This window comes from Hemicordylus capensis, chromosome 4 (genome assembly GCF_027244095.1).
Source record: "Hemicordylus capensis ecotype Gifberg chromosome 4, rHemCap1.1.pri, whole genome shotgun sequence".
Taxonomy (NCBI): domain Eukaryota; kingdom Metazoa; phylum Chordata; class Lepidosauria; order Squamata; family Cordylidae; genus Hemicordylus; species Hemicordylus capensis.
This window is the reverse complement of record NC_069660.1, coordinates 235,802,391-235,811,268: the sequence shown is the minus strand read 5'-3', so window position 1 is coordinate 235,811,268 and position 8,878 is coordinate 235,802,391.

Here is an 8,878-nt window from a genome sequence, read left to right as displayed (position 1 = left end):
GCAATGAAGCTGGTGTGTCAAATCAAAATGTCTGCTAACTTTGAACATCTGTTTTATGTTATTATTTTACCCATTAGAGGTCTTTGAGAAAACTTGTATATGTAAACTATTAAAAGCCCAATTAAAAGCATGTTTTAAAAAAATTGACCCACAAGCTGTTTTTCTCCATAGAAGAAAAGATATGGGTAATAGTACCGTATGATATACAGCTGAGAATCATGTGAGAACCCGTGTGCCATTGGACTAGGACTGGGAACCTTCCCTCAGCATTCATCCTGTTGTAGCTGCTATTGGTGTTTTAAAGAGTTGGTAACTAATTATGCCATGCACACATTTGCATGCCATGTGTAGTTACAGTCTCAGAATATTATCCTGTTTCTCACAGAGGTAATGGGCCCTTCCGCCAAACATTTATACCAAAAGGAAGAAATAAATATGGACCTGCAGCAAAACGTTGCAGTACATCTCTGGTGTGCATGTGTTACCTGAGCCTGTGGATGAGCATGTTTTTGTTTTAAAAATAACATAAGTTAGCAACACAGAAAGGAGTCTCTGCTGTAATTTGTGTCTTTCTTAGTTCATATACAAGTGTGAGGGCTTGGCTGAAGCTGGCCCTCAGTCTAACCATCTGCTGCCACCCAAAAGACTTTAAAACTGGTGTGGATGTTTAGGCTTACAGTCACTAAACCCCAGTGGTGGCTGTTGCCTCTTGCAATTGGGAGGCAGGCAGAGGAGAGGGAAGGGAGCTTGGGTAGCCATAGGCGAGGCTAATAGAAGGTAGGTCCAACCCTAAGTTAGAAAGAACCAACTCATGGTTTTCTCCATCTGTAAAGTTTACTTGTCTCAACCAAAATCTCCATCATTCACTCCAGCACTTGGCCGCTGACTATTTAGTGCTAAATTTGCCCCTTGGTTGGCTGGCTGTGAGTTAAGGAATCCTGCCCTTCGAGTGGTTCATGGTGGGTGTGGAAAATAGCAATGCCCTCTATCTCTAAAGTAGCTCAATCCCTTCTTCTATCAGCATTGCCTCTGTTTCTCCCCTTCCTTGCAATCTTAGTCCTCTCCTCCTAATCCCATGCAGGGCTAGACTAAGAAGATCAGCTGAAGTGGTGGTGGTGTCGCATTTTGAACCTTGAGCGCCTATTTGCAGGTAACATCTACATACACGTTTCACACTGCCTGAAAATACCACAATGTATTTGGCCACACACAGAGCTAACTAGTTTCCTTTCTTCTCACAGATATGCACATACAGTACATACATAAACAAAACAAAACAGAAGCTTTATTTCTCCCTTCCTCACAATATAAACATTTCTGGGATAGGTCCTTGGGCTCCAATCCTATATACCCAGCAGTTACTTTGGAGTAAGCCCCAATGAGTTCATGAAGGCTTTACTTGGAATAGACTGTATAGAATTGGCTGCAGTTCTATGCAACATTTACTTGGAGAATCCTGTATCAGCTTTGAAAATAAAACCATATAAATCACAAACCTGTACAAAGAACTTGGCTGATGACTTCTCCTTTCAATACTACTAACAGTCTCCAAAATGGCAGTGGAAGGAGGTAACACATAAAATAACCAACCAACAGCAAACTGGCATAAGCACTAAGAGCTACTCGACTATTTTGGATTAGCCTGGTTTCGAAGCTGTGCCTGTTAGGTTGCCTAATCTAGAGAAGACAATAATCTCAGAATCCCTAAAACATAAAAACAAAACATTTCTGCATAAAAGACACATTTCAAACAGGGTAAATTTGAAGTTGTCCAATTAGTAATTTCAGTTAAAATGCCTTGTTCCATTTGGAAGCCATAACCCCCTCCCTCTCTTCCACCCTCAAGAGAAGTGAGAGAGTAAGGGAAAGCAATAAGGGAACTAGTAAGAGGCTTTGCTTAAAGGCCCAGGATAAGATCAAAAACAGGGGGCTGCTTGCTTGCCTGTTAGTAAAAGAACCACCCAGAGGAAGTGACAGTCCACCATATTTCCCACTTTCCCCCTCATTCTCTAGATCTCTGCATGTTGCCAAGATTTGCCAGTGGCATTTAAAAACAAGAAAAAAGGAAAGCAGAAAAGAAAAGCGCCCCCAGCAAATGCTGGAAAAATCCAATACTTCCTGAGGGCTTGGTTGGGATGCTGAGTGAGGAGAAAAGGGCTGGCTTCCCTCTGGAGAATGGCAGGATGGAGAAAGGTAGCCAGGGTTCCTACCTGTTCTGAACTCCTGCAGACTGGTTGCTCCCATTTTGCACAAAGATCTCCAAAATGTCTGTTCAATCTGCCTAGAAGAACCTTGGGAAATCAGATTACTGGGCTGGCTTTGTTTGCTGGCTATTGGTCAGGATAGGTACCTGTAAGTTATTCTGGCTTCTGATTGTCTGGGGGCGGGAGGGGGAAAGGAGAAAGAAAAAAGAAAGGCACATCCTGATTGGTGCTGGGGCACTAAATATGCAATTTGGCTAGTGACTAAGTAGGGTAATTACTTCATTTGGGGGGCAATGCATCCCACTGAATACCCCAAGAGGAAGGAAATGGCTTTATAAAGGAATTTATAAACATTTACTTTTTAATAAAGGGAATTTATTTTTAAAAACCCACAGAGGCCCATTGCGCAGATGCGGCAGCCTCCAAGATATCTGCTGCACTGGGGAAAAGGCCTAAACAGGCTGAAGAATGGACAAACGGGACAGTTTTGTATGGCAGGGAGGCAGGTGGGGGAGAAGGGGAACCTCTGCAGACCACCCCCCCCCCACTGCCTCAGAGAACTCCCCTGGAGGGGGTAAGTTTAAATTTTTTTAAAAAATGTAACAAAAATTTAAAATAAATTTTTTTGTGACCCACCCACCCCGCCACCAGATCAGACTGAACTGGGTGGGGTGGAGGGTTTGAGGGGGTGCTGGACTGAATTAGCCAGGTCCCATTGGGGTCCAATTTGGACTCAAACCAAACCAGACCAGCTGGTTCCATGCACACCCCTAACCCTTTGCAGCAAGAATAGCCATATGCTCAACCAGAGCGACTTAAGCCACATTTTGATTGAGTACACCTTGCAATGTAGATCACAGAACAGACCAGAGCAGTGAGTGAAGCACAAATTAGTCTCAAAGCCAGACATTGAGCTTATCACAGCAATCACAAGGAAATATATCACACACACCTTGCCACTGTCCATTTCTCATCACACTATCTCACAAACAAACAAAAGTACAAGGAAGGAAGGCACCCAAGTTCTGCCTTTGTCAAACAGAGATCCAGCAAAAACAGATAGTTATAGCACAATCGAACAGCATATTATATTCAGTGCTGAGAAAACCACAAAATCAAACCTTCCTTCCTTCCTTCCATTTTGCCTGCCACAGAGAGACAGGAGGAGAGAGTACTGTTGACAATATTGAGCTAGATGGAGCAGAGCTTGTAGACCAGAACTGCTCAACTTTGGCCTTCCTGCAGATATTGGCCTACAACTCCCATAATCCCTGGCTATTGGCCACTGTGGCTGGGGATTATGGGAGTTGTAGTGTAAAACCAACTTTTACAACTTTTACACTGGGTGGGGGCAAAGTTGAGCAGGGCTGTTCTAGACTTTTACCATAGGAAGAACTCTTCTTTCTTTTCTAGCATATATGACACTGCTGCTTGCCTCCCTGTGTCTGGATAACACCATGGCCTCAGATTTGTTCCGGGTCCTGGCTGACAGCCTGACACATAGGTCAGGGGCACCAGTCCATCACATCACAGGCTATGGCCTGTGTCAGCGTGTCAGCAGCCACAAACCCACATCAGGGTGGGGCGAGCTGCCACTGAACTGTGTTGAAATGGGTGGGGGTGACCATGAGTCACTCACTCTCAATAGCCAGCTTTGGAAAACCCAGCAGGGGGAGGTTAGCCTTCAGGATGACAAGTGTGAGTGATGGGTGTCACCATGTCCCCAGCCATGGAGAACACCCTCTTGCTCTGGATGCTACTTGGTGGACATGAGAGGAACTGTCCGGCAACCACCGTTAAGTTCAGCCAGACTTGGCAATGCGTTGCCCAAGACTGGCTTGGCTCCACCTCCCAGCTTGCCACGGGCTCTTGCAGGTTCTGCAGAACACGCTGCGCAGCACTGCTGCAGGGCTCTGTGGGCTCCTCCCATATCCCTGGCAGGGCACCAAGGAAGCCATCTGCAAACCAAACCACTGGGTAGAACGCTGAGGAGGAACTACCGGCTTCCTTGGCCCTGCCAGGGACACCATGCTGCTGGACTGGGAAGTGGTGGTAATGCTGCTGCAGCTGCTAGGGATGGACTGTGCACGAGCAGTAGGCACTCCAGCACCACTCTCCTGGTTGCACCCCAGCCTCCTCTTCTCCTAACCAGGGGTGTAACAAGGGGGGGCAGGCAGGGCACGTGCCCTGGGTGCCATTGCAGGGGGGCGCCCAAAGTGCCTGCCATGCCCCGCCCCCCCCCGCCCCCAACCACCACAAATTTTTTAAATGTTTTTTTTTTTAAAAAATTAATTCCCCCCCGCCGCCCCCCCAATTCAATCCCACCAATGCCGGCAGGGTGGATGGCCTGCCCGCACCTCCACCCTTTGCACAGGTGCCACTCAAGTCCGGGCGCCGGTGGAAGGGCGGGCACTCTCTCATGGGCTGCAGTCCTTCCGGGAGTGCCGCGACCCTCCTCCACTGGGAGCCCTCCGAGCACTTGCCATTTATTCCAAGCAGCGTTTGCTGCCTGAAAGCGTCTATTCACCTTTTTCTCACTCCAGAGAGGGAGAGAAAGGAAGAATAGATGCTTTCAGGCAGCAAGCCTGCCTGAAATGAGAGACTGAAGAGCTCGCTGGGGCTCTTTGGAGCGCAAAGCCACGCCCCCTTTGTGCGGATGTCACATGTAAAGGGTGTGTGGCCTCAAGCTCCAAAGACCCAGTGTGAGCTCTTCCACGTCAGGCAGTGGTGGTGCTTTGGAGGGCTGCAGCTGAGCTGAGGAGGACACAGCCAGGACTGGTGAGAGACATGGAGGAGCCCTCAGTCTCAAGTAATCCCATCCTGGTACCTCCTTCTGCACTCCCCCACCCACCCTTTGCTGGGAAGCTCCACCACAGCCATCCCTGCTGGAGTAGTCAGTGCCTCCCCCCACCAGCTGCCCCTTGATGCCTTCCCCATACACTCCCTACTCAGAACAGAACTTAGGCAAAGCCCCAACGTTCTCTCCTCCCTCCCTTTTTCTTCTGCCTTCCTTCTGCTGCTCAGGGATGGGTGGGTGGGTTTCTTTTGTGTTTCTTTGGTGGCGAGATAAGCAGGCAGGCTGTGCGTTTATTTGCATGAAGTGGTGACTTGCCTAGGAGATAAACTGCTGCTGTTGACTATTGTGATTTGGAGGGGGACACTAGCTGTTTGCATAAATGAAGCAAAGGGATTCTCAAAGTGGTGACTTGCCTAGGAGCTAAACTGCTGCTGGTGCCTGTTGTGCTTTTGGAGAAGAGCCTTGCTGGGGGAAGATAGTTGTTTGTTTGTTTGTTTGCATGAATGAAGCTGAGGAATTCTCAAAGTTGTGACTTGATTAGGAGCTAAACTTTGCTGCTATTTGCTTTTGGTTGCTGCCAGCTGTTTGCAAACGTCCCCACTCTGTGTTTTGGTACTGTATGCTTGCCACTTTTTTAATCAGCTCTGCTTCTGCACCTTTAATAGCAGCCCAACTTGCACTAATGAAGCAGGTGACACTTCCACCCCCTGCATTTTCATACTAGGAAAGGCTTCAGTTGCTAACTTTCTGTTTCTCACAGACTGCTGTTCAAGTCACAGGAACACTGGTAAAAAAATAAAGGTGGCACCCCTATAGACTGTTGTGTGTATTGTTCTCCATTTCTCTGCTTCTGGAATCAGAGTCAGGATTCTTCAAATAGAAGGGTAGGCTGCTTCTAGGTTGCAAGATACGTCTCTGCTCCTAACCTCTCCAACCAGGAGGTCCCTCCACTTGGGCAGCTGGTCAAGGATGACAGCTGTGCCCTTCATCCTTGGGTCTTATAGGCAGGGCAAAACATGCTCTGCCAGTGCTCCCAAGGGTGTCCTGAGCCAATCCACCACACCAGTCCTCAGCTGACCTGCCAAGGCAATTGCTTCTTCAGTGTTCAGTGTGAACTGGAGTGTACCCATTGTCTTCTTGAGGAGAAGAGTGGCATCCAGCCAAACCTTCTGGGCAGCCAAACTGGCTCAGCCTGGCTGAGCATTGCTGCCTTTGCACACAAGCTGTGTGTGGTAACAAAGAATGGCTTGAGTGCTGAGACAGCCTTGGAAATGAGCACCCAGTCCTGGATGGAGGGTTGGCAGGCATGCTCCTTGAGCATCCACCTACCATTTTTGCTTCAGTGGAATTAAGCTGCGATCCTGCAGCACCTGTCCAAAAGAGCAGCCATGGCAGCAGCAGACTGGTGCTCAGTGCCTTTAGAAGGGATGCCTCACCTGGCTGCAGCCCCAGAAAGGCTAAGTGCATTGCGAATGACCAGGTTAAGTGTGCGCCACACAACGGATGGACACAAAATGAAGCTGCATGGCTGCCTTCACTATGTTCAGACTATTGTCGGTCACCATGACTCCCCCAGCATAGGTTTGGCTGCCCTGACAGCCATCCCTCCACCTGGTGATCCATGGCCACCGACAGCTCCTCTGCCATGTGGTTAGTGTCCACCACCTCCACATGCAGCAGAGTCCACCTGTGCTTTGCTGCATGGGAGGAGCTGGCCACACCACCACCAGCAGATGTCCTCTGACTCTCTTGCCCCCCCACCAGTGTGCCATGAGGGACAGGAAAGAAGTGTGTAGCCCACTGCCACTCGTCCACAGATTAGCAGTGAAGTGCACGCAGGTGTGTGGTGCTGCTACGCATAGCAGCCCTGACATGGTCTCCCTGCATGCTTGGTACAGGGAGGGCACTACCCGCCTGCTGAAGGTGGTATGTGAGGGCATCCTATAGTTGGGGGCAAGCAGTAAGAGCAGCTGGCCGGAGCTGATGTTCTTTACCACCTGGAATGGCCAGTCATCCAAAGCGATCATCTTGGCCCAGGTGATGAGATGAGCCTTTGGGTGATCAGACTGCTTGCCCACCAACTGCATCCACCACACAGGCAATTTCCCCTGCTTGGGAGCAGGAGTAGCTGCCTTGCTGCTGCTAGTCAAGGCCTATTGTTGCCGGCAGGAGCAGCCCCCCCCCCCCGAGTGATGCCATTGCAGGTGCTTCAGCATCCCTAATATCCCAAGACACTTAGGGTCATTCCCCCTGCTTACCTGTGCCCTGCAGTGGGTGCAGACAGCACGGGGCTAGTCACCAGGGCAGATCTCAAAGTGGTCCCATACCATGCTGCCTTTGGAGCTGGTCTGGCCCCGTTTTGGTGATGGTGCTGCTGGTTCCTTCTGAGGGCTACCACCAGCCCTCGGTCCGGGGCTGAGAAAATCCAGGAAGTTGAATTAGTTCCTCCCACTCCTCCTCAGTCTCAGACCAGGTGGTCGTGCTGCCAAGGGGGATTGGGGGGGATGCTGAGACTGATCTGGCTGGGCTAGCAGCCAACATAATCTCCTTTGCTGCCACAGGAAGATCTTCTTCCCTGACAGTGTGGGGGGGGAAATCTCCCCTCTAGCCTAGCTGCCACTGGAGGACCACCCTCCTCTGGAAAGGTGAGCCTCTGCACAAGCACAACAGTGCAGGCTCAGTGAGTAGGCCCCACTTGCCATCCCCACCACGACCAGCATCACCCCTCCCTCGGCCTGCCACTCTCCTCCTGACTGTCTTGCACCCTCTGGGATATTTTGGGTTTTAAAAAATTCATGCCTTAACTCTGGGGCGGGGGCGGGGTGGGGAAGAGTAGCACCTCTAAGGTGGATGCTTTAAAAAAAGGTGTGGAATCAGGGGTGGTCTATTTATGCTATGTGTGCCACACACAGTGCTATCTATAGCCCTGTAGTGCACATACCGAAGCTAGAAAAATCAAATCCTCCCAAATAAAGAAGCAAGCTTTATTTGCAGGGGTGGGGGTTGGAAGCAGTGTTCCTTCTACTTTTTTTAATTAGCAAGTGGAAAGAGTGTTTTTTCCTGGGCGGCAGCATTTAGGCAGTGTGCATACATAACACACGGTAGTTTGTTATCACGGTGTGCAAAGCGTGGAGTGCAATTTTTAAAATCATTTCCCCCCTGCTGGGGGGAGCTACCACCACCTCCCATCCTGCCCCCCCAAGCTCCGGCCTCCTTCTGGGCTGCGGGGTGGGGGGAGGGAGCCATCACTGTTGCCTCCCATCCTCCTTCCTCCCGTCCTCTGGTTGCTCTGAGCCAGAACTGGAGGAGGGAGGGGCCCAGCTGGGGGGAGGGGGAGGAGAAGGTGGTGACACAGCAGTGATCTGGCCAGGGAGAGGGGGAGGGGGAAAGCTGGGCTATATTTCCAGCTGGCGGGGAGGGGTGCTGGGGCGCAGCAGAGACTTCACGCCCATCAGAAACTTCTGCATGGGGGCCTGGAAGTTGGTGTTGGGGTGTGTGTGCGCGCACACACCTTAGAGGGGACAGTGTTTGGAAGGGAATGAGCAACAATGGGATAAGTCTGAGGAAGGGGGAAAGGTGCAGCTTGGGGCTGCAAAAAGAAAAAAGAAAAGCACCCCAGCCAGTCAGACGAAGCCACTGGGGGATGGCTACAAGAAGAAAAATCCACAACAGCACCCGGTTAAAGCCACTGGAGCTGTTGGTACAATTAAAAAGAAATAAAGCAGTTGGTTGGCACTGCAAAAAGGAACAGAGACACAGATAAGACAGCAGACACTCTCTGTGTCTCTCTCGCCACGGGGTCAGGCGGGCCAACCCAGGCCACCACCAGTCTGTTCTGCTGCAGTCTCTTTCCGATTCTTCCTCTGAAGTATCCTCT